General features: G+C 44.0%; 3 protein-coding genes and 1 long non-coding RNA gene across 4 annotated transcripts in view; 3 read left to right on the top strand and 1 right to left on the bottom strand.

The window, feature by feature from the left end:
* Positions 1 to 15,860, top strand: part of LOC308484169 (uncharacterized protein) — a 136,319-nt gene extending 120,459 nt beyond the window's left edge. The window contains exon 5 of the mRNA XM_081018861.1: positions 15,556 to 15,860. The gene's annotated coding sequence lies outside the window, so the exon portion shown is untranslated. The remainder of the gene's footprint in view (positions 1 to 15,555) is intronic.
* LOC308484345 (zinc finger protein 213-like) overlaps positions 1 to 18,954 on the top strand; it is a 144,493-nt gene extending 125,539 nt beyond the window's left edge. The window contains exon 8 of the mRNA XM_081019221.1: positions 18,207 to 18,954. The gene's annotated coding sequence lies outside the window, so the exon portion shown is untranslated. The remainder of the gene's footprint in view (positions 1 to 18,206) is intronic.
* Positions 1 to 23,525, top strand: part of LOC308484112 (uncharacterized protein) — a 178,249-nt gene that overhangs the window by 79,824 nt on the left and 74,900 nt on the right. The window lies entirely within an intron of this gene.
* Positions 19,612 to 23,525, bottom strand: part of LOC308484541 — a 44,703-nt gene continuing 40,789 nt past the window's right edge. Inside the window, exon 3 of the long non-coding RNA XR_013989952.1 lies at positions 19,612 to 19,666. This is a non-coding gene — a long non-coding RNA (uncharacterized lncRNA). The remainder of the gene's footprint in view (positions 19,667 to 23,525) is intronic.

Genomic DNA, 23,525 nt, shown 5'->3' with positions numbered 1-23,525 from the left:
CCAAGACCTTAGTTTTCTGTTTATTTAATTTAAATCCAGCCACCCGACCAAAGTCATTAATCAGTTGTAATACTCTTTTCGTACTAGGCTCTGGCTTCTGCAGGGTCAAAACCAGGTCATCTGCAAAAGCTTTTAATTTGTATTGTTTCTGTCCGACCTGAATTCCTTCCACCAACCGATCCCCTCTAATCATGTTCAATAGCACTTCCAGAACCGAAATGAATAACAAAGGGGAGATAGGGCAACCTTGTCGTGTCCCTTTTTCAATTTTGAACTCTTCTGTAACCACATTATTAACTATCAATTTAGCTTTCTGTTCTGAATATATCGCCTCAATCCCATTCTCAAAACCCCGTCCCACTCCCATCTCTGATTTAACTGTTTCATCTTGTGTATTCCATTTCAGCAACAAGTTATACATTCTGGACAAGTTCTTAGCATTAGGTTCAAACAATTTTGTTTCTAATTTTGATTTCTCCACCTGGAAGCCAATTTTCCTGTCTTGTATTTGTTTTGTAATTCATGTGACGAACCTCTGATATTTCAATGGGGCTCAACAGCGCCACCCACAGCACCTGGGATGTTAACACTCCCACAGCAAACCTTGGAGGGATGGCTATTGATTGTTTTTCCTGTGAATATTCTTCCTCCAGTTCTGCCGTTTAAAACCATGACCAGGCTGTCTGAACTGCCCAGGCCTTCTTAAATGTAGGATTCAGAGTGATGTGGGATGTTGAATTAGCTTCAGTCAAGTTTCTTGCTTTTGTTCTTGCTTCTGTCTCTCTCTGGTTGACCAAAGAGTCGCTTGACATTGGAGATGGCACAGATTCCACAACTGAACCAAACAAACTCCATCCCAGAAAAGAGCCAGGCTTTTTGAATCTCAGGCAGTGAACCCTGTAGTAACAATAATGATAATTTTATTATTTTTACCTTGCCCATCTGACTGGGTGGCCACTCTGGACAACTTCCAACAAATAGAAAAACATAATAAAACATCAAACATTAGAAACTTCCCAATACAGAGGTGCCTTCAGAAGTCCTCTAAAAGTTGCATAGTTATTTCCTTGACATCTGATGGGAGGGCGTTCCACAGGGTGGGTGCCCCGACCGAGAAGGCCCCCTGCCTTGTCCCCTGTAACTTCTCACAGTAATGTAACATTTAAGTACAGTGGTACTTCGGGTGAAGAACTTTATTTGTTCTGAAGGTCTGTTCTTAACCTGAAACTGTTGTTAACCTGAAGCACCACTTTAGCTCATGGGGCCTCCTGCTGCCGCTGTTAGTTGAGTCTGTAACCTGAAGCGTATGTAACCTGAAGCGTATGTAACCTGAAGCGTATGTAACCTGAGGTAACACTGTATATCTTAATTTTGGATAGGGAACTTACCCGCTTTGGCCACCTTTTAAATACCGTATTTTTCGCTCCATAGGACGCACTTTTTCCGTCTTAAAAACTAAGGGGGAAAGTCTGGGCGTCCTATGGAGCGAATGCAGGGGGGGAGGCAGGCAGGAAAAGCCCCCAAGAGCCACACACAAGCTTCGAGCGGCTCTTGCGGGCTTTTCCCCAGGAGGGAGAAGGGACTGATGCGGCCAGTCTGTCCCTTCTCCCTCCTAGGGAAAAGCCTTGCGCAACCTCTCCAGCCAGGGGGAAGGCTGCACAAGGCTAAAGAGGAAGCCAGGGCAGTGAGCGCGATCCATCCTCTGTAGCCTTGCGCAACCTCTCCAGCCGCGGGAGGCTGCGCGAGGCTAAAGAAGCCAACTTTTTAAAAATCTCTCTATCACTACCTCTTTTTCTTTTTCCGTCCTTTCTCCACCCCTTTATTTTCCTCTGGATCAGTGTTTTTATCTAACATTTTAGTTTGTAGGGGGGGGGTATTATAAAAAAGGAAACTTTGCAGCTTTTATTTTAGTATACAATAAAAACAGATTAAACAAAACACAAAAGAAGGAAATAGCATAGAAGAGGAAGAGAAAAGGGAAAGAGGGGGGATACAAAGCCATTTACCAGAGGTAGATCTTAACCCTTGCCTCACCTGGGAGCTTCTCTGGGCAGGTATTCCCTCGGCTTAAGTGGGGTGGGGGAAGAGTGGCAGGTAGGGGGGTAGCTACCTAGACACTGAAGCCACATGTCTCTCCGATGAAAATTGGGAGTGGGCATTGTGTGAAGTGGCTGTGGATCTCCTGCCGCAGAATTGTAGGACTGTATAGAGTTGGGAGGGCCACCCGAGGGTCATCCAGCCCAGCCTCCTCACAATGTAGGAATCACAGCTAAAGAACGCCAGGCAGATGGTCCCCCAACCGCTGCTTAAAAGCCTCCAGTGGTGGAGACCCCAACACCTTCCGTGGTCATAGAATTGCGGGGTTGGAAGGGAACCCCAGGAGTCATCTAGTCCAGCCCCGGTGGACAGCGGGCTCGATCCATCCCATTGCGCAAGGCTAAAGATGCTGCGCAAGGCTAAAGAGGAGGCCAAGGCAGCGAGCGGGATGGATCGCTCTTGCTGCCTTGTCTTCTTCTTTAGCCGCGCTGGAGAGGTTTAGCTCCTGGCTGGAGAGGTTGCGCGGCTATGGTTCCCGCTTGCTGTCTTGATTTCTTTGCTCTTTGGGACTGGGTTCCCCCGCAGCCCCGAGAAGCTCTGGGAGAAGCGGACAGGCTGTGCGCATCATGTCCGTGGCTCTTTGGGGCTGCGGGGGGGGGTGATAATATTTTTCCCCTTGATTTCCCCCTCTAAAAACAAGGTATGTCCTGTGGTCCGGTGCGTCCAATAGAGCGAAAAATACTGTAATAATAAAAGCACATTTTATTTATGAAGATAGTACAGATCCATATTTAAATTTGGACAAAATGACATTACCAGGTTAAGCTGTACTTTTAAAAACTAGAGAGAGAAAACATCTAATATTCAACTTGATTTGTATACGAAACTAGACTTTTTTACAAAACAAAAGGAACATTATAACATCTAACTCCCTTCAGTTCTTCCCCTGTCCCAAGCATTAATTAGCATTGTTCCATAATTTGGGGCTGCACTTCTTCCCGAGACTCTAATCCGTTTGCCTCTTAGTTTCAGGTGGTGATGAATTGGAAATGAAGAACAAGGGAGACCACAACAAAATCCACACAGTGGAGGAGCCATATCAGGATTCAGACTGTGGAGAGAGCTTCAGTCAGAGCTCCCATTCCACTTCCCATCAAAGAAATCCCCTTGAGGAGAAACACTATCAGTGCTTGGAATGTGGAAAGAATTTCAATCAGAGGGCCAAGCTCACCTCCCATCAAAGAATTCATACAGGGGAGAAACCCTTTCAGTGCGTGGAATGTGGAAAGAGCTTCACTCGGAGTGCCAATCTCACTTCCCATCAAAGGATTCATTCAGGGGAGAAACCCTATCAGTGTGTGGAGCGTGGAAAGAGCTTCACTGATAGCTCCTCTCTCACTTCCCATCAAATAAATCATACAGGGGAGAAACCCTTTCAGTGCGTAGAATGTGGAAAGAGCTTCAATCAGAGGGCCCATCTCACTTCCCATCAAAGGATTCATACAGGGGAGAAACCCTATCAGTGCCTGGAATGTGGAAAAAGCTTCAGGACAAGCTTTGAACTCACTTCCCATCAAAGGATTCATACAGGGGAGAAACCCTATCAGTGCGTGGAATGTGGAAAGAGCTTCAGTCACAGGTACAATCTCACTTCCCATCGTAGAATTCATACAGGGGAGAAACCATATCAATGCTTGGAGTGTGGAAAGAGCTTCAGTCGCAGCCACACTCTCACTTGCCATCGTAGAATTCATAGAAGTGAAAAACCATATCACTGCTTGGAGTGTGGGAAAAACTTCAGGATGCGCTCCGAACTCACTTCCCATCAAAGGATTCATACAGGGGCGAAACCCTTTCAGTGCGTGGAATGTGGAAAGAGCTTCATTAGAAAGCACAGTTTCACTTCCCATCAAAGGATTCATACAGGGGAGAAACCCTTTCAGTGCCTGGAATGTGGAAAGAGCTTCATTAGAAAGCACAGTTTCACTTCCCATCAAAGGATTCATACAGGGGAGAAACCCTATCAGTGCCTGGAATGTGGAAAGAGCTTCAGTCAGAGCTCCCAACTCCCTTCCCATCAAAGGATTCATACAGGGGAGAAACCTTATCAGTGCCTGGAATGTGGAAAGAGCTTCAGTCGGAGTGCTGAACTCAGTTCCCATCAAAGGATTCATACAGGGGAGAAACCCTATCAGTGCGTGGAATGTGGAAAGAGCTTCACCTGGAAAATAAGCTTCACTTCCCATCAAAGAATTCATACAGGGGAAAACCCCTATCAGTGTCTGCAATGTGGAAAGAGCTTCACCAGGAAAGAAAGTCTCACAGCCCATCACAAAATCCATACAGGGGAGAAACCATATCAGTGTGTGGAATGTGGAAAGAGCTTCAGTCAAAGCAGCAATCTCATTTCCCATCAGAGAATTCACACAGGGTAGAAACTATTTCAGTGCCAAGAGTGTGATCAGAGGGATTTATGAAAGTTTGGTCTCATTTTTAAGTTCTTAAAAGGACTTAGAGCTCCCTGAAAAAGCTAAAATCAAGACAGGCTTGGACAAGTTCATTTCTCTTTGAAGGAAAATATTTCTTCTACTCTGAGCCACTTAAAGAGAATTGGATTCCTGCAAGACAACCACTCTTATCTGGACACCTAAATTGCTATGTCCTCTTGGACACATTATTTCTTTTTTCTGTTTTATGGTTCCTCTCTGAAAGTAATTATTTGGTTTATTTGTTTTAATTGAGATCTTAATTTGAGAAATTTGATTTTATGTTAAACAGCTTGGAGTCTTGGTTGACCACAAACTTGACATGAGCCAACAGTGTGACGCGGCAGCTAAAAAAGCCAATGCAATTCTGGGCTGCATCAATAGGGGTATAGCATCTAGATCAAGGGAAGTAATAGTGCCACTGTATTCTGCTCTGGTCAGACCTCACCTGGAGTACTGTGTCCAGTTCTGGGCACCACAATTCAAGAAGGACACTGACAAACTGGAACGTGTCCAGAGGAGGGCAACCAAAATGGTCCAAGGCCTGGAAACGATGCCTTATGAGGAACGGCTAAGGGAGCTGGGCATGTTTAGCCTGGAGAAGAGGAGGTTAAGGGGTGATTATGATAGCCATGTTCAAATATATAAAAGGATGTCATATAGAGGAGGGAGAAAGGTTGTTTTCTGCTGCTCCAGAGAAGCGGACACGGAGCAATGGATCCAAACTACAAGAAAGAAGATTCCACCTAAACATTAGGAAGAACTTCCTGACAGTAAGAGCTGTTTGACAGTGGAATTTGCTGCCAAGGAGTGTGATGGAGTCTCCTTCTTTGGAGGTCTTTAAGCAGAGGCTTGACAACCATATGTCAGGAGTGTTCTGATGGGGTTGGACTCAATGGCCCTTGTGGTCTATTCCAACTCTAGGATTCTATGATTCTATAAGTTCGTTTCTCTTTGAAGGATAATATTTCTTCTACTCTGAGCCACTTAAAGAGAATTGGATTCCTGCAAGACAACCACTCTTATCTGGACGTCTAAATTGCTATGTCCTCTTGGACACATTATTTCTTTTTTTCTTTTTTATGGTTCCTCTCTTAAAGTAATTATTTGGTTTATTTGTTTAATTGAAATCTTAATTTGAGAAATTGGATTTTATGTTAAACAGTTTATGTGTGTTGGGGATCAGGCTGGAAGGAAGAGGGAGGGCTGGAAAAATGCAGGAAACAGGATCTCTTGGGAAAGAGTTATTCTGTGACCTTGACAAACTGAAAAGGTGCTGCTGGAAAATAGGCTGCTTTGAGAACAAGGGAGAGGGAGATTTTGAATATGGCAGTTCAAAAACAGTTAACACTAGGCCTGTGTTAAATTTGGAGAAGCTATTAGCCCGAATTGATAAAAATCATTAAATGGTGACAAATTTGACCACTGACAAAGAAAACAGAAGCACTAGATATCTCCATGAAAGGAAGGGAGGAGAAGTCTGAAAAGCTGGAAAAGAAGACAAAAAATGGAAATCAGAACAGGAGACGGTTAGGATTGATGTGGACGGTTTGGGTGGAAGATAAGAGGCAATTGCGGGCGCTTTGGCGGTTCTTGAGATGAGACAGAAAGCCCAGCCTCTGAGACGGAGAGGAGGGAGGAGAGCAGGATTTTAGCAAAGGTTTGAGCGGAATGGCTGGGAGTGGAAGAGGAATTCATGGAAGAGGCGCCACCCTCCTCACAGCCGGGGATGGTGGTTTTTGGGTAGAAAACCAATGTGAATAAATCCCCCCAGTGAAACCCCCTGGCCGGTCTTCCGGTCTCCCTCTCCCTGTGCCCCAATCAAAGTCCCAGCCAGCAGCTGCCCTCCAGGCCTTCCTCCGCACATCTTGGGGCCTCAAGGCATGCGGGCAAGATTTGGTGGGGGGCCAGGCTGGGCTCAGAGGTCTGCTTTCCTCTCCTTGCACTGGGAAGCTTGTCTACTAACTAATGGATAAAGGGTTGTTTGGAAGACTAAGCCATCTCTCTTTTTTTTAAAGATATTTATTAAAAGTTTAGTAGTTACAGAAAAAAGAAAGAAAAAATAAAAAGTTCGCAATACATCAAAAATAAAAATAAATAAAAAAACAATACAACAAAACAACAACAAAAACATTTAAAAAACACATCCAATATCTCTATATCTCTACCTTTCATTCACTTGTATCATCGACCTCCTCACACCTCCCTTTTTTGTATTCTTGTTCAATTAGTTCAATTAGTTATTTCATCAAATCCTTTCCATCTTCCTTAATTATTGTTCTATAATTTATCTTAACACAATCTAACCTTAAATTTCCACTTTAACCCATTAACAATCTATTTTTACTTCTTCATAACATTTCTGCTAAGGCCATATAGCTTCATTCCAGCATCCTTCTAACATTCATTAATTTTACAATATTTCTGTAAATAAACTCATTACATTTCCAGCATTTATTATCAGGCAAATGATAGATTTTTGCAAGCTTGACTGGTGTTATGTACCACTTATAAATCATTTTCATTAAATTCTCTCTTAAGGCATTGCATGCTGTAAACTTCATACCTGTAGTCCATAACTGTTCGCAGTCAGCCATCATAATGTTATGTCCAACATCTTGTGCCCATTTAATCATAGCAGATTTCACCGTTTCATCCTGAGTATTCCATTTCAACAACAAGTTATACATTCTTGACAGATTCTTAACTTTAGGGTCTAGCAATTCTGTTTCCAGTTTTGATTTTTCCACCTGAAAGCCTAGTTTTTTATCCAAATTATATGCCTCCATTATTTGATAATAGTGGAGCCAGTCTTGCACTCTTTTTTTTAGTTTTTCAAAACTCTGCAGTTTTAATCTGTCTCCCTCTTGTTCCAAAATTTCCCAATACTTCGGCCATTTGGCCTCCATATTGAGTTTTTTCTGAGCCTTTGCTTCCATTGGTGACAGCCATCTCGGGATTTTATTTTCTAACAAGTTTTTATATCTTATCCAGACATTAAATAGTGCTTTCCTGACAATATGGTTTTTAAACACTTTGTGTGCTTTAACCTTATCATACCACAGATATGCATGCCAACCAAATACATTGTTAATTAATCCAGAATGCGGCAGCTAGACTGGTGACTGGGAGTGGCCGCCGGGACCACATAACACCGGTTCTGAGAGATCTGCATTGGCTCCCAGTACGTTTCCGAGCACAATTCAATGTGTTGGTGCTGACCTTTAAAGCCCTAAACGGCCTCGGTCCTGTATACCTGAAGGAGCGTCTCCACCCCCATCGTTCAGCCCAGACACTGAGATCCAGCTCCGAGGGCCTTCTGGCGGTTCCCTCATTGTGAGAAGTAAGGTTACAAGGAACCAGGCAGAGGGCCTTCTCAGTAGTGGCGCCTGCCCTGTGGAACGCCCTCCCACCAGATGTCAAAGCAATAAATAACTATTTTACTTTTAAAAGACAACTGAAGGCAGCCCTCTTTAGGGAAGTTTTTAATGTCTAATGCTGTACTGTTTTTAACATTCAGTTGGAAGCCGCCCAGAGTGAGAACGACCTTGGCTGTGTGTGAGAGTGTTATGGCAGATGATAGAACCACTAGGTCTGGCAAACACTACAAGACTGACACTTCACACCAGCGAAGGGCTTCAGTATCAGGCACAGTAGCAGCTGCAGCTGTGCAGACAAAATCAAAAGCCATGTCATCTGATGCAGTGGCACAAGCACTTTGTAAAATAAATGAGTCTTTGGAATTTTTGACAAAATGGGGCTGAAACAATTAAACAAGGCGCAGAAACTAATAAACAAGTGGCTGAGATTTCAGCAAAAATTGATTTGAATACAAAAAGTATCAATGAATTGGGCAAGAAGGTGAATTCAAACACACAGTCTATTGAAAAACTTTTAGAAGAATCGGCCACAACTTGAAAGATTGCAGAGGAAGCTAAGGGTATTGCAATTGCTACCCAGGAAAAGATACCACCAGTCTATAAAAAATTAGAAGATCACGAGCTGACTTTGTCTATGCTTGAACTGCAAAGAAAAGAGAGAAATTTGAGAATTAGAGCGGTACCTGAAAGTGAGAAGGACAATTTGGTGGACTTTCTTACGAAAGAATTCTTGGACTTTTGGCAACAGGTGTTAGAGAAGGAAGAATTTAAGATAGTGACTGCATTTAGACTCGGCACAAGACAAAATAGAAAGAAGCCAAGAGACTGTTTGATAACTCTAAGATCAAAAGAGGAAAGAGATAAAATACTGAATCTGCATTACCAAAGAACCCTGGAAATTGAAGAATCTTTTGTGGAGATCTTCAAGGATATACCGAAGAATATTTTGGATGTAAGAACTTACTACAAAGACCTGGTTATTTTACTGAGAAGGAACAAAATACTCTTCAGGTGGGAATTTCCTCAAGGCCTATCCTTCAAGTATAAAGGAAGGAAAATAAGAATAAAAACAGTGAGTGATAAAGACAAGTTTCTGAGAGATAACGAAGATCTTCAGAAAGAAGTGGTTGGAGTGGAACCAATCCCATCAGCAAAAGAAATACTAGATATAGCGAATTTATCATTTGGATTGAAACTACCGACAGACGAAGAACAACTACTCGGAGCAGTAGGGGGGAAAAGTAAATAACTTCATCATGGCTCTGCAACTTCTGAGTTGGAATTGTAACAGTTTGAACCTTCCCCGGAAGAGGAAAAATGTGTTTCACATATTGAAAAAAGAACAATTGGACTTGATCTGTTTACAAGAAACACATGTGATGAGGCTACATAGAAAATTACTTATCAATAAAAGATTAGGACAAGAATTTATCTCATCTGACAAAGTTAAGAAAAGAGAAGTTGTGATTTATGCAAAAGAAAAATTGCTACCGAAATTGATGTTTAAAGATGAACAAGGAAGATTTTTGGCAATTGAAATTCAAGTTCAAGGAGAAAAATTTATGATTGTAGGAATCTATGCACCAAATGAGGGGAAATCTGAATTTTTTAAGAAGTTGCATGAGATTTTATTGGACTATTTGGATTATAATTTAATTTTGATGGGAGACATGAATGGAGTAGTATCTACAAATATGGACAAGGCACAAAGACTTTCTTCGAAATGACTGAAAACATGGACTTGATTGATATCTGGAGAACAAAGAACCCTCTCGAGAGAGAGGGAACTTTCTTCTCTGAAGCCAAAATGACATGGACTAGAATTGACCAAATATGGGTTACTAGTGGAATGGCACCGAAGATTAAGAAAGTGGAAATCTGCCCAAAAACGTGCTCCGACCATAATGCAGTAAAGATGGAGATGAAGCTAACAACAGCCGGCTCCTTCAGATGGAGGATGAATGACACCCTATTTAGAGATGAAGAGGTTTACAAAAAGGCCCAAAAAACTTTGAGACTATTTTGAAATAAACTTAAAGACTGATGTTGAAAAAAGAGTAATCTGGGACGCAAGTAAAGCCGTCATGCGAGGAATCTTGATACAACAAAATACAATAAAGAAGAGAAGCCAAAACGAGTAAAAGGACAGGATTTTGGAAAAAAATAAAAGAAGTGGAAAAGAAACTAAGATCGAAACCAAAGTCCCAAGAGATTCTGAGAGAAATTAAGCTATACCAGACACAATATATGGAATTAATGAATCAAGAAATAGAATGGAAAATTAAACAAATGAGACAAAAGACATTTGAATCAGCAGATAAATGTGGAAAACTTTTGGCTTGGCAATTGAAGAAAAGACAAAAATTAAATATGGTTACAAATTTAGAAGTCGAAGGAAAGAACATTTATAACCCAAATGAGATTAGAAATTGCTTCCAGAGATACTTTAAAAAACTATATTCGCAAGGACAGCAGAAAGAAGTGGAAATAGACAAATTTCTTAAGAAATATGGATTACAAAAAATTTCTCATCAAAGTAAAATGGATTTGAGCCAGAAAATAATTGAACAAGAGATAGAGGGTGCCATTCAAAACATGCAATTGGGCAAATCACCAGGACCAGATGGACTGACTTCCAGATATTATAAAGCTTTGAAGGAGTGGTTATTACAACCCTTGAAGGAAGTCTGCAATGAAATTTTAGAGGGGAAAAGGGCACCAGAATCGTGGAAAGAAGCTTGTATTACACTCATACCAAAAACAGAGACTGAAAAGACTCAGCTTAAGAACTACCGCCCTATATCGTTGCTTAATGTGGATTACAAAAATTTTGCTGACATTTTGGCCAAAAGACTTGATGGAAGAGATTCATAAGGACCAAGCAGGCTTTCTCCCAGGAAGACATTTGTCAGATAATGTGAGGAATATAATAGACATTTTGGAAAAACTAGAAGTGAATATAAACACTAAAGCAGTGCTGATATTTGTGGATGCGGAGAAAGCCTTTAACAATATTTCTTGGAGTTTTATGAAGAAGAATCTACATGGGATGGGGGTAGGCCAAGAATTTGAGAATGGTATGGGTGCAATATATTCTGAACAAAAGGCTAAGTTAATTGTAAATAGTGCAGTTACGGAAGAATTTAAAATAGAAAAAGGGACACGACAGGGGTGCCCAATTTCCCCATTGCTCTTTATATTGGTTCTGGAGGTTTTGCTGAACATGATCAGAAGGGACCAGCTGGTTAAAGGGGTACAGGTCGGAGTTAAACAGTACAAATTGAGGGCATTTGCAGATGACTTGGTACTTACTTTACAAGAGCCAGACACTAGCACTAAAAGAGTTTTAGAACCAGTTCAAGGGTTTGGTCAAGTTGCAGGATTTAAACTAAACAAACAAAAAACTAAGGTATTAGAGAAAAATTTAACTTCTACTGAAAGGGAGAGGTTCCAGAATGAAACAGGTTTGACAGTGGTTAAGAAAGTGAAATACTTGGGGATTAATATGACAGCTAAGAATGTGAATTTATTTAAAGATAACTATGAGAAATGCTGGATGGAAGTAAAAAAAGATTTAGAAATATGGTCAAATTTGAAGCTTTCCTTGCTAGGTCGAATTGCTGTTATCAAGATGAATGTATTGCCTAGAATGTTGTTTTTGTTTCAAACACTGCAAATTGTGGACAAGATGGATTGTTTCAAGAGGTGGCAGAAAGATATCTCGAAGTTTGTCTGGCAGGGCAAGAAACCCAGAATAAAGTTTAAGATTTTAACTGAAAGAGGGGGATTTGCCCTGCCGGACTTTAAACTTTACTATGAATCAGCAGCTTTCTGCTGGCTGAAAGATTGGCTGCTTCTTGAGAACACAGACACTTTGGATTTGGAAGGTTTTAACAATATATTTGGATGGCATGCATATCTATGGTATGACAAGGTTAAAGCCCATAAGGCTTTTAAAAATCACATTGTTAGGAAAGCATTATATAATGTTTGGATTAGATATAAAGATCTGTTGGAAAATAAAACCCCAAGGTGGTTGTCGCCAATGGAGGCAAAGGCTGTGAAAAAACTTAATATGGAGGCCAAATGGCCGAAATATTGGGAAATTTTGGAACAGGAAGGAGATAAACTGAAATTACAGAGCTTTGAGAAATTAAAAGTTAAAGTGCGAGACTGGCTCCATTATTATCAAATAATGGAGGTTTATAAGCAGGACAGGAAAATTGGCTTTCAGGTGGAAAAATCAAAATTAGAAACAGAACTGTTAGAACCCAATACTAAGAACTTGTCAAGAATGTATAACTTGCTGTTGAAATGGAATACACAAGATGAAACAGTAAAATCAGCCATGATAAAGTGGGCACAAGACATTGGTCATAACATCATGTTTGCTGACTGGGAACAGTTGTGGACCACCGGTATGAAATTTACGGCATGTAATGCCTTAAAGGAAAATATTATGAAAATGATTTATAGGTGGTACATGACTCCAGTCAAGCTTGCAAAAATTTACCACTTGTCAGATAATAAATGTTGGAAATGTAAAGAAACTGAAGGTACTTTCTTTCATCTTTGGTGGACGTGCCCAAAGATTAAGGCTTTCTGGGAAATGATATATAATGAAATAAAAAAGGTACTTAAATGTACTTTCCCTAAGAAACCAGAAGCCTTTCTCTTGGGCATTGTCGGCCAATTGGTGCCAAAGAAAGATAGAACTTTTTTTATGTATGCTACAACAGCAGCAAGAATACTCATCGCAAAGTATTGGAAGACACAAGATCTACCCACTCTGGAAGAATGGCAGATGAAGGTGATAGACTACATGGGACTGGCTGAAATGACTGGCAGAAACCGGGATCAGGGAAAAGAGACAGCGGAAGAAGTTTGGAAGAAATTTAAGATTTATCTTAAGAGTCATTGTAAAATTAATGAGTGTTAAAATGTTGTGGCTATAGAAGTAAGCGGATTACAGCTGTAAAGATTAAGTTAAAGGAACAGAAAGGATTACAATTAGATTAAATTAAGGGTGAGGATTTGCTGAACTAAATATTTGAAATTGGAATGCAGAAAGGGGAGGTATGAGGAGGTTGGTGAAGTAAGTTTTAAGAGAATAAGGATTTTAAATTATATTTGTTTGTCTTTGTGTGTGTCTGTATTGTGTTTGATTTTATAATTTGTGAAAATTTAATAAATATCTTTAAAAAAAGAAAGACCTTCAACAAGTATCTCCTTTGCAGAGTTAAGCATTAAGAAGTTACATTGTCTATAAATAGTGCGACTCTCAGTGCAACAATTCTAGTGGACCTGACAGTCCGTTCCCAGGAGTTAGATAATTGTCTCAGCGCTCTCCGGAAACAGCTGTGCGGCTTCACCCGACGGAAAAAGCGATCGACTCTCAGCACCGCGCCAAACTCCCGTTGCGCTCCGGAACCCCTTACGGGGTCCCTTTGCTAGTCCGGGGGGCGCTGCAGGTGCCCGCCGAGTCCCACGGTCACAGGCTTCTCCTGCCTGTGATTTTCACAAGGGTCTCCGCTTCACCGTAGCGGACAGACCCGATTTCCACGGAGCTTCTCCCTCCGAGCTAGGAGACCGCCATTGCCGTTGGCGCCGCCTCTGGAAGTCCTAAATCCATATTTTCAGTCATATCAAAGAAAGTTTTTGGTAATCTTCCATCCTTGGTGACTACCTGTCTCTGTGCCCTATCCATATTTGTAGACACTACACCATTCATATCTCCCATCAAAATCACATTGTAATCCATATAGTCCATCAGAGTCTCATGTAACTTCTTAGAAAATTCCGATTTTCCTTCATTTGGTGCATAAATACCTACTATCAAGAATTTTTCTCCTTGTGTTTGAATTTCAATTGCAACGTATCTTCCTTGATCATCTTTAAATATAAATTTTGGTGATAGGTTCTCCTTTGCATAGAGGACCACTCCTCTTTTTTTAACTTTATCCGATGAGATATATTCTTGGCCTAATCTTTTATTATACAATATCTTCCTGTGTAGCCTTGTTACATGTGTTTCTTGTAAACAAATCAAGTCCAAATGCTCTTTTTTCAGTAAATGAAATACTCTCCGCCTTTTTTCCGGGGAGTTCAGTCCTTTCACATTCCAACTCAAGACCTGCAGTGCCATCATGTGGTTACTTTGATGCCCCCCCAACTGCACCCAATGCTTGCTCCTCTTCTGTTGGTAATGATGATGGCACGTTCACTGGGGGGTCCAATCCAAAGGATAATGTCGATATATCCAATGTTCCCCTGTTTGGTGATCTCTCCAATACTCTTTGCTCTGGTCCTCTATCTGATGATCTTCTGTCCAATGCTGTTGGCTATTTTCTGATTCCCTTCTGCAGATCTTCTTCGTATTTAATCAGAAACTTTATTTTATCTTCTGCTGATCTTATTTTTATTTTCCTTCCTTTAAAGCTGAAGGATAGGCCTTGAGGAAATTCCCACCTGAAGATGATTTTGTTCCTTCTCAGCAGGGCAACCAAATCTCCAAAATTGGACCTAAGGTCCAAAAGATGTTTTGGGATGTCTTTAAATATTTCCACTCTTGACTGTTGTATTATCAAAGTCTTTTCGTAGTGCCAGCCCAAAATTCTATCTCTCTCTTCTTTAGATCGGAGGGTAATCAAGCAGTCTCTTATTCTGTTGTTCTCCTTCTTCCCTCCTCTTCCAAGTCTAAAGGCCCTCACAATTCTGAACTCCTCTTTTTCCAAGTCCAAATCCCAGCAGTCTGCAAATTCCTGCGTAAGGAACTCTAACAAAGAGTCCTTTTCCAGTTCAGGTACAGCTCTAATTCTCAAATTTGTCTGTTTTTCCTTGAGCTCAATCATAGAAAGCGCCAACTTGTGGTCCTCAAGTTGCTTCTGTAGGTCTGGAACTCTGTTTCCAATTGAGTTACCTTTGCCTCTACGGCAACAACTTTTTCCTTCGCTTCCTCTGCGATCTGTCGAGTCGAATTAGACTCCTGTATCAGTTTCTCAATAGCTTCTGTATTTGTATTAACTTTTTGTCCCAAACTATTTATACTTTGTGTGTTCTCGTCTAATTTTTTATTCGTTTGTTCCAATGATTCATTTATCTTACTTAATGCAAGCGCTAAGGTCTCTTCTGATATCATTCCTTTTGATTTAGAGTGCGTTGATACAGCCGCAGATGGGGCAGGAGGACCAGATGTAGAGGCTCTTCGCTGCCAAGACTTCCCAGACCTTGTTGTTTTGTCTTGGACTGGCGGGTCTATTTTTTCTTTTCCATCTGCCATAACACTTAAACACTTCAAGGTCAATTCCGCAGTCCCAGAGTCTTATCTTAGAATTGGAAAATTCCAACCCTTGTAGCAATTTCAGAAACCTCCTCTAGAGGGAAATAGTTACTAATTATGTTATGTTAGCCCAAAATGTCACTTTTTAAAACACAGTTGCACCATTAGATTTAATATCAAGTCTCAGTTACTATTACTCAGTTACTCTTACTCCTTTTGCTCCTTTTTGAGGTCAGAAGAGGATGGTTAAAACAATGTATCCCTCTTGTTTCACTGGCTGTCAGCAAACGGTCTATTCACAGTCAATGCACGCTCCAAAATACAACAATCTTAATGGCAGCCCGTTTCCAGGTTCTGAGCGGTGAAAATTTAGCTTCTTTCCCTCTCTAAGCCATCTCTACCCCCCCCCCCGTTTTGAAATAAAGCCTATTTAAGAATTGGGGACACGGAGGAAGGAGAAGGTTATGTACTAAGCTTGGATCCTAGAACAAAAGGCAAGTAGGATCCTAGAATGCAACAACTGATTGGCCTGCAGGAAAAGAGCAATCAGGCTCCAGGAGGGAAGCAGAATCAGCCAATCAGACGGGACTAATTGTGTAAATAATGTATACAAAAGCCTGAGGTTTGGGGGGCAATTAAATCACTCTTTTACAAGCTGCAATAAAGAGCATGAAATCACTACAGGACTCCTGAGTAGATTTCAGAGAATCTAATGCATCTTTGGTTGGGATTGTCCAGCAAGGAGATTGGAGATGGTTGCCAGTCAAAGGGTAGTTTAAGACGCAAGGGGGGGGGGAGACCTCCATGTGAAAGGGGGGGCAGTTTTGGGAGACATTCCAGCCGTGGCATTGGCAGCCAGAAGAGGAATCCTGGAAGAGGACACTCCAGGCTCATCTAGTCCAACCCCTGCAATTCAGGAACCCCGGTTCTTAGTCCCGCCAGCTCCCTTGAACTGGGCAACTCAGATGCCTGGAGCAGCGCCCCGGTGGAGAGCAGCCTTGGGTCGCCTCTGGAGCTGGCCGGACCTTTTGGACGGCTGTTTCCATCCCCCCTGCCTTCTGCTGGCAGGCCCAGTTGGGAGTTGTAGTCCAAAGCCTATTGAGGGTGCCTGGTCCTGGAGGTGGTTTTCAAGTTGGAACTATGTTTTGACCCTTTGCCAAAAGGAGATGCCACAAAGTGTGTGTGTGAGGGGGGGTGTCTTTTCAGTGCCAGGATACAAGGTGCTCTCTTGACCTGGGAGCCCAATCCCTCTCCCCCACCCCTAGAAAAGGGGGTCTTCCCCTAATCCTCTCCTTGCAGGACCCCCTTTTCCTTCCTCTTTGCTCAGAGAGTCGGAGCCAACTCTCTCTCAAGGGACCCTGGAGCCAAACACTTGCAGAGTTTTACTTCTCAAGCAAAGGGTGGGAAGGAATACATTCTTGTTGCTCTTGAGATGTACAGAAATCTGTTCCCCGCGGAGGGAGAAGCTCGCCAGGCCCCCAAAGTCCCCCAATGGAGCAGCTCTGCGCCTGCGCCACGCCCCCTGGCACCCAGCTGGCTTCCTAGAGAGGAATAAAGGGAGGAGGCTCCCCAGAGCACAAGCTCCGCCCCCATCCGGGCTTTTGTCTCTGCTCCGCAAGTGCTGCCTGGGGGCGCCTTCTGGGATCCGGTGAGTTTCCTTGGGGAGATGGGGGGTCCCAGGGCTGCAGGGGAGGGTCCCCCAAAGAAGACCCATCTGGGGCCCTGGCTCCTGAGAGAGAGAGAAGGGAGCAGGGCGAGCTCCGCTTTGCAAGGGCTCAGAAGAACAGCCAGGAGGGCCAGGGAGTCATGATGAGGGGCCCCCAAAGTCATCTAGCCCACCCCCAGCCAGCCAGAAATCTTCTGCCCAGCCTGGGGCTCGATCCCAAGAGCCTGAGATCAAAGAGATTTGTGCTCTACCCACTGAGCTCTCCTACCTTGTTCAGGTTCATTTCTGGAAGAGTCGGAGAAAGAGAATGTGAGCTTGGTTTGCTCCACCTTGCAAGAGTTAAAAGGAACTGAGCTACATTCCTAGAGAGGACAGGGAATAAGGGGGGGATGAGGTCCTCCTGAGCAAATGCCCCTCCCTCCTTCCCAGGATCCTCCCTGCAAGAGGGGGAGGGGGCTTTCATTTCCTCTGCAGGAGCTGCCTCAGTTTCCCTTCTGGCATCTGGTGAGTTTCCTCTCTTTCCTGCCCTAGGGTGCATTGGGGGGAAGTGGGGCGGGGTGTCCCAGGGCTGCAGGGGACGGATCCGTGGGGATTCTGCTCAGCTCCTGCAAGGGGATCCCCAAGCCAGGGCTAAGAGGTTCTGCCCCCCTTCTCTCTGCAAAGCCAGGGAGGCTGCAAGTAACAGGAGGTCTGCAACTCTTGCCTTGCTCCTTTGGGGAGGGGTCACTGAGTCAGGAAGAAAAGGGCCTGCAAAGGAACCCTGATGCGATTGAGGAATCAGCCCAGGTGGCAGCCAGATGGAAGCATTTGGAGGCAGAAATAAAAACTTGGCCCCTGTGCTAAACAAAGTCCTTCCATCTCCCAGTGCGCAGTTAGACCCATGGAACTCCCTGCCACAGGAGGAAGAGATGGCTTGAGAAGAGGATGAGGCCCATTCAGGGAGGAGCAGAGGGCTAGCGATGGCTCCAGGCCCCCCAGTGGGAGGCAGCCATGCTTCTGAAGGGGGAGGGAGTTGCCCTCAGAACAAAGACAGAAGTCTGGGAAAACACTGTGAGGAAGATCCTGGGTGAGGAGGACACCCCTTGCTCAGAGGTGCAGAGCCAGCAGCTCAGTCAGTTCTGCTACCAGGAGGCCAAAGGACCCCGAGAGGTTTGCAGCCAACTCTACCACCTTTGAAGAAGAAGAAGAAGAGTTTGGATTTGATATCCCGCCTTTCACTCCCTTTAAGGAGTCTCAAAGCGGCTAACATTTTCCTTTCCCTTCCTCCCCCACAACAAACAGTTCACCTTTATGTAACAGTAACAGTTCACCTTTATGTTATCTAAGAGGACAACCTTTTTCTTTTAGGGTCCAGTGAGGTGAGTGGGGCTGAGAGACTTCAGAGAAGTGTGACTGGCCCAAGGTCACCCAGCAGCTGCATGTGGAGGAGCGGAGACGCGAACCCGGTTCCCCAGATTACAAGACTACTGCTTTTAACCACTACACCACACTGGCTCACGCTTTGCCATCAGTGGTTGAAGCCAGAAAGGGACACGAAAGCTGAGATGCTGGACCTGGTGATCTTGGAGCAGTTCCTGGCTGTCCCTCCTCTGGAGATGGAGAACTGGGTGAGGGAGCAGAGACTGCATCAGCCAGTTGCATCAGCTAGCAGACTCAAGCCTGCAGACTTACTATCTCACACAGCATTCTGGGATCCCCACACTCCCCACCCAGCAAGAACAGCACAGAGGGACAGAAGAAAGGGGATCCTTCCATGTGGCAAATGGGAATGTTTGTGCACAGGATTAGAAGAATGATTTGAAGAACACTAGTTTCTTAATGCCCCTCATTAAAATACACAATGAATAATTCCATTAACACACCAAAATATGCATCCATAAAATGTGCAGAAAAAGAATCCAATTAATACAGAACATCAATTAAGAGGCAGAAAACAACAGAGTGTAACAGTTCACCTTTATGTTATCTAAGAGGACAACCTTTTTCTTTTAGGGTCCAGTGTGCTTTGAAGATGTAGCTGTCCATTTCACAGACATGGAATGGGCATTGCTGGATCCTGACCAGAGAGCCCTCCATAAGGAAGTCATGGAGGAGAATTGGGGGATCTCGGACGCTCTCAGTAAGGCTTAATATTATGCCTACCCCCCTCCAAGATGGCCCCCTTTTGCTCTTGAAGGGCTGGCCTGTCTGCAGCCCCCACAGCCTCCCATCAGGGAACCTTCATGGGGGCAGAAGCAGAGAAAGGGCCTCAGGAAAGCAGCCATGGCTCTGGCCAGATGCACAGGAGGAGGAGGGCTGACTGCTCTCCTTCCCCCTCAGACTCCATCCATCAGCAGCCCCCATCCCCTCATAGGGGCAGGGCCGCCAGAGGTGCAAGGTGCTGAGCAGGGAGGAAGATCCTCCAGGGCAGATAAGACCCCCCCCCCCCATATATTCTTCAGGCTCCTCTAAACTGCCCAGGCCTTCTTAAATGTATCTTCAAAGTGATTCAGGAAGTTGAAGTGGCTTCTGTCATCATCAGGGGAGAAACCCTATCAGTGCTTGAAATGTGGAAAGAGATTCATTGAGAAGGCCAAACTCATGATCCATGAAAGAGTTCCTAGTGGGGGGCAATGATTTCAGTGCCAAGAGTGTGGAAAGAGCTTCAGTCACAGGGCCTGTCTTGCTTCCCATAAACAAGCAGGACACACACGCCTGTTTGTTGGCATCAGGCTGCAAGAAGCTCAGGGCAGCACCCGGACAACGTCCTTGCCGTGCGTCTTGATCAATCAGAAAAGAACATGGAGAAGCGGCAGGTTTGGGCACCTAGGAGAATATCCTACACCCGCCCTAACTGTGGTTTAGTGGACGGACTAAGAGCCCTGAAGTGGGGAGACCTGGGCCCATCTGACCCCATGGCTAGGAGCTTTGGAGGGAGGTGGGGAAGATGGGGAGTGAGAGGAGCTGATTCTGGGTGGAAACATCCACTCTGAGGAAAAGATCACCAGCTAGAGAAAGGAGTCTCTGAGCTTAGTGGGAAGGACAGTGTGTGGTGTACTGGGAGAGTAAATCAGGCCAGGAATGAACTGGGAGGCTGAGCCAGGAGAAGGAGGAGCTGGAAAGAGACCGGCTGCTGAGCTCTCATCCCAGTCAGGAGGGGAGAGATCCTTCTAGAAAGAGAAGACTCCCAAACCAGAGATCCCTTGGGTCTTTGGCTTGGAGTACCTTGGGAGTAGGGTAACTGGCAGAAAGTGCCACCTTGTTAAGAGCCAAAGTCTTAAGTGTGAAACAACTGAGAAAACCTTGAAGGGAAATAACATTGTAATCTGAAATATCCTATGTTTTATCCACTCATGTCATAAACTTCCTTGTTAAATAAAATCGTTAATGTTTATTTGAAGAAATCCTGCCTGAGACTCCCAATTAGTGAGTTTTACCTCACACAAGTCCCCCACAAGATAATCTAAGGTAGTTGGAGGGCATTTGTGGAAATTGTGTTCTGTGAGGTGGGTGCACTAAATTTAGGAGAGAGTGAGGAGATTTTACCCCTCCCATACCCAAGAATCTCCTGATCATCTCCTGATGGTCTCTGCTGACTCTCCAGAGAAGAGGAGGCGTGTCCTGCCTATCTACTTATTCTGCCCAGCAACATATCTGTGTGTGTGTGAGAGAGAGTCAGTCAGTGTATCGGAGAAAGTGAGAGTGTTAGAGATCCTAGAGATAAGATTGCTGCTAAGAGCAGCTGCAGACTCTCAGTGTAGCATTGATTTATGCTTAGAATATTCAGCTCTGTATATAGTTTTGTATCATAGTTGTAGTTATAGAATAAAAGGAAGATATTCTACAGAGCTGCTCTCCGAGTGGTTTATACTCTGCAAGACTCTGCAAAACTCTGCTGCGCAACGACTGTATTATTGAGACAGTGAATCCGGTGCTCTCAGCTCTAAGCTGTGAGTCCACAGCACTGTGACCGTTTCCTGTGAGAAGGAGGTCTCTGGCGGTGCTACCCAGCTCGCCTAGCCCAGTCGGGGTTGAGGTGCATGAGTCCAGTTGGCGCACTGGCTCTAGGGCGATGCTGACATCGGTTATGGGCCCAGTCGTTGTTCCAGTCGTCTGACCTGGCGTTGTTCCAGTCATCCCAGGCGTCCCAGGTGTCCCAGTCGCCAGAGGTTTCTGTTGCTGATTGCCGGACGGTGGAACGGACGCTGCATGCTGGACTGATTTGCGGTGCCCAGAAGCAGAGCTGTTTTGGAGCAGAGTGTTCAAGCTGCCGCTGTTGCTGTTGCTGCTGCTTGATTTATGGAGGTATGTTGCTGACTGCCAAAGGAAGAAGATAGCATCCCTGTTTGCCTGTTAATTGCGCTCTGAGTGGGGGAGAGAGTGGCTGAAGGAGTCAAGGCTTTATCTGTGTTGCACGAGGGAAGTGTCTTGCTCTAAGTAATAGCAGACATGGCCTGTGCACATTCTGGCCAGATGGCTCTGTCCTTTCCTCTCCTCACGCCTGAAACCTATGGAGTTTGGCAAGTAAAGATGAAAGCGCTTTTACAGAGGGAGAAGCTATTTCACACGATAGAAGATGACCCTCCAGATAAGGATGATGATGATTGGGCTGAGTGGCATGCTGCAGATATGAAAGCCCGAGGGACAATTGTTTTGAGTGTTTCAGACCACTTGCTGGTGAACTTAGAGGGTCAAGAGACTGCACAAGCTGTTTGGCATAAGTTGAGAGATATGCATCTGAGGCAGAATGCTGGTTCCAGTGTGATTTTCTTTAAGAAGCTGTGCAGGCTGCAGTTGGAGAAAGGTGGTGATTTGCCTAGCCATCTATCTCAATTAAAGCGTCTCAGACAGGACCTTGTTCAGCGAGACCTGGCTATTTCAGAGGCTGTGTTTGCAATGCTGATGATCAATAGCCTAGATGAGTCTTATGATGGAGTGGCTGCCCAGATTTCCACAATGCCTTCTGACCGGCTAACAGAAGATTATGTGTCTAGCGTGCTCTTGAATGAGTGGGATTGCAGACAGGCTGTTAAAGAAAGCCGGGACTGTGCTGTTAAAAATATGCTTGAAAATGTGCCTGAGTCTTCAGCAGGGGAAAGTGAAAGTGAAACTGCTGCTGTTAAAGCTTTGAAATTGAAGCGGTGCTTTTCGTGTGGAGCACAAGGCCATTTGAGTTTCCAGTGTAAGAAGTCTTCAAAGAAGAAGGGAAACTTCAGAGGCAGAGGGGGAGGAGGACGAAATTCCCATGCACCTGCTACTTCAAAGGCCTTGATCTCTCGCTGTTCCAGTCAACGTGGGCGGAGTTTCTTCGTGGTCGACTCTGGCTGTTCAAACCACGTGGCCAAAGATAAGAATCTCTTTGTTCAGCTTGAGAAGCAAGAGAAAGAAATTCATCAAGCAGATGGGACAGTTCTCACGAGTGTGGCTCAGGGAACTGTGTTCTTAAAGGGCCTGAATGCAACTATTAAGAATGTACTGTATGCGCCTGATATTCAGGACAATTTGTTGAGTGTTTCCCAGCTTGATCGTCAAGGGTTTAAGGTGGTGTTTGCTAAATCTCGCTGTGAAATTCTTAGAGATGGCAAGCTCATTCTGTATGCAAAATGTGTAAATGGGTTGTACCAATTGCCTTTTGTTTCAGGTACAGGCACTGCAGAAGCAACTGAGAAAGAGTGTTGCAATTTATCTGTGGATAAGAATGAGAAGTTGCATGACCAATGTATTCATTATTACCATCGCGTTTATGGTCATTTGAATTTCCAGGCTGTGGCAAAAATGCCTGATATGGTTCAGGGTATGAAGTTGAAAGAATGTCCCTACCACATGAAATGTGTTTCTTGTGCAGAGAGTAAGGCAAGGCAAGCTCCCAAAGGTACAGAGTCTGGGAGAGAGGCCAAGAAACCATATGAAGTCATTCATGCAGACTTAGTGGGGCCTCTAGCGCTCTCTAGAGGCAATTCAAGGTTTTTCATGGTTCTGATAGACTCCTATTCAAAATATGTTTGGATCTATATGCTGCAGAAAAAGTCTGAAGCCTTTACCAAGTTTCGCCAGTTTTGTAAATGGCTCAGAAATGTACATAATGAGAATGTACGTTGTCTTTTCACAGACAGGGGTGGAGAGTTTTGTTCAGAAGAGTTTGAGAGTTTTCTTTCTGAACAGGGCATTGAGCATAGGACCGCCACGCCCAGATCACCCTGGCAGAATGGTTTATGTGAGAGAGTAAACCAGACCCTGCAGCAAGGAATCAGAACACTGTTACATGATTCGGGGCTGCCCAATCCCTTTTGGGCTGAAGCTCTTTCGTTTTTCTGTCATGTGTATAACAGGAGATACCAGTCTAGTGTAAATTGCACCCCATATGAGATGCTTCACGGAAGAAAGCCATGTGTAAAGCATTTTAAAATTTTTGGTTCGGAGGTTTGGGTGCACACCTCGCAGGGTGACAAACTGAGCAAGCGTGGAGAACATGGTGTTTTCCTAGGATATGAGAAAGGGTCTTATCGTGTTCTGATCACAGACATGAATACCATAAGGCTGACCAGGAGTATTGATGACAATCCACAATGGGACAAAGTTGGCGTTTTTCAGTATCATCCCATTTGTGATGATGGTGCAAAAGGGGCAAAGAAAGTTAAGAGGGAGGCAAGTGTTGTTGGTGGTGATAATCCTGATGCCCATGTAGTTCCAGATGATGG

The sequence above is a fragment of the Podarcis pityusensis genome, assembly GCF_964106645.2.
Source record: "Podarcis pityusensis genome assembly, chromosome: 8".
NCBI lineage: Eukaryota > Metazoa > Chordata > Lepidosauria > Squamata > Lacertidae > Podarcis > Podarcis pityusensis.
This window is presented reverse-complemented; position numbering and strand designations above follow the sequence as displayed.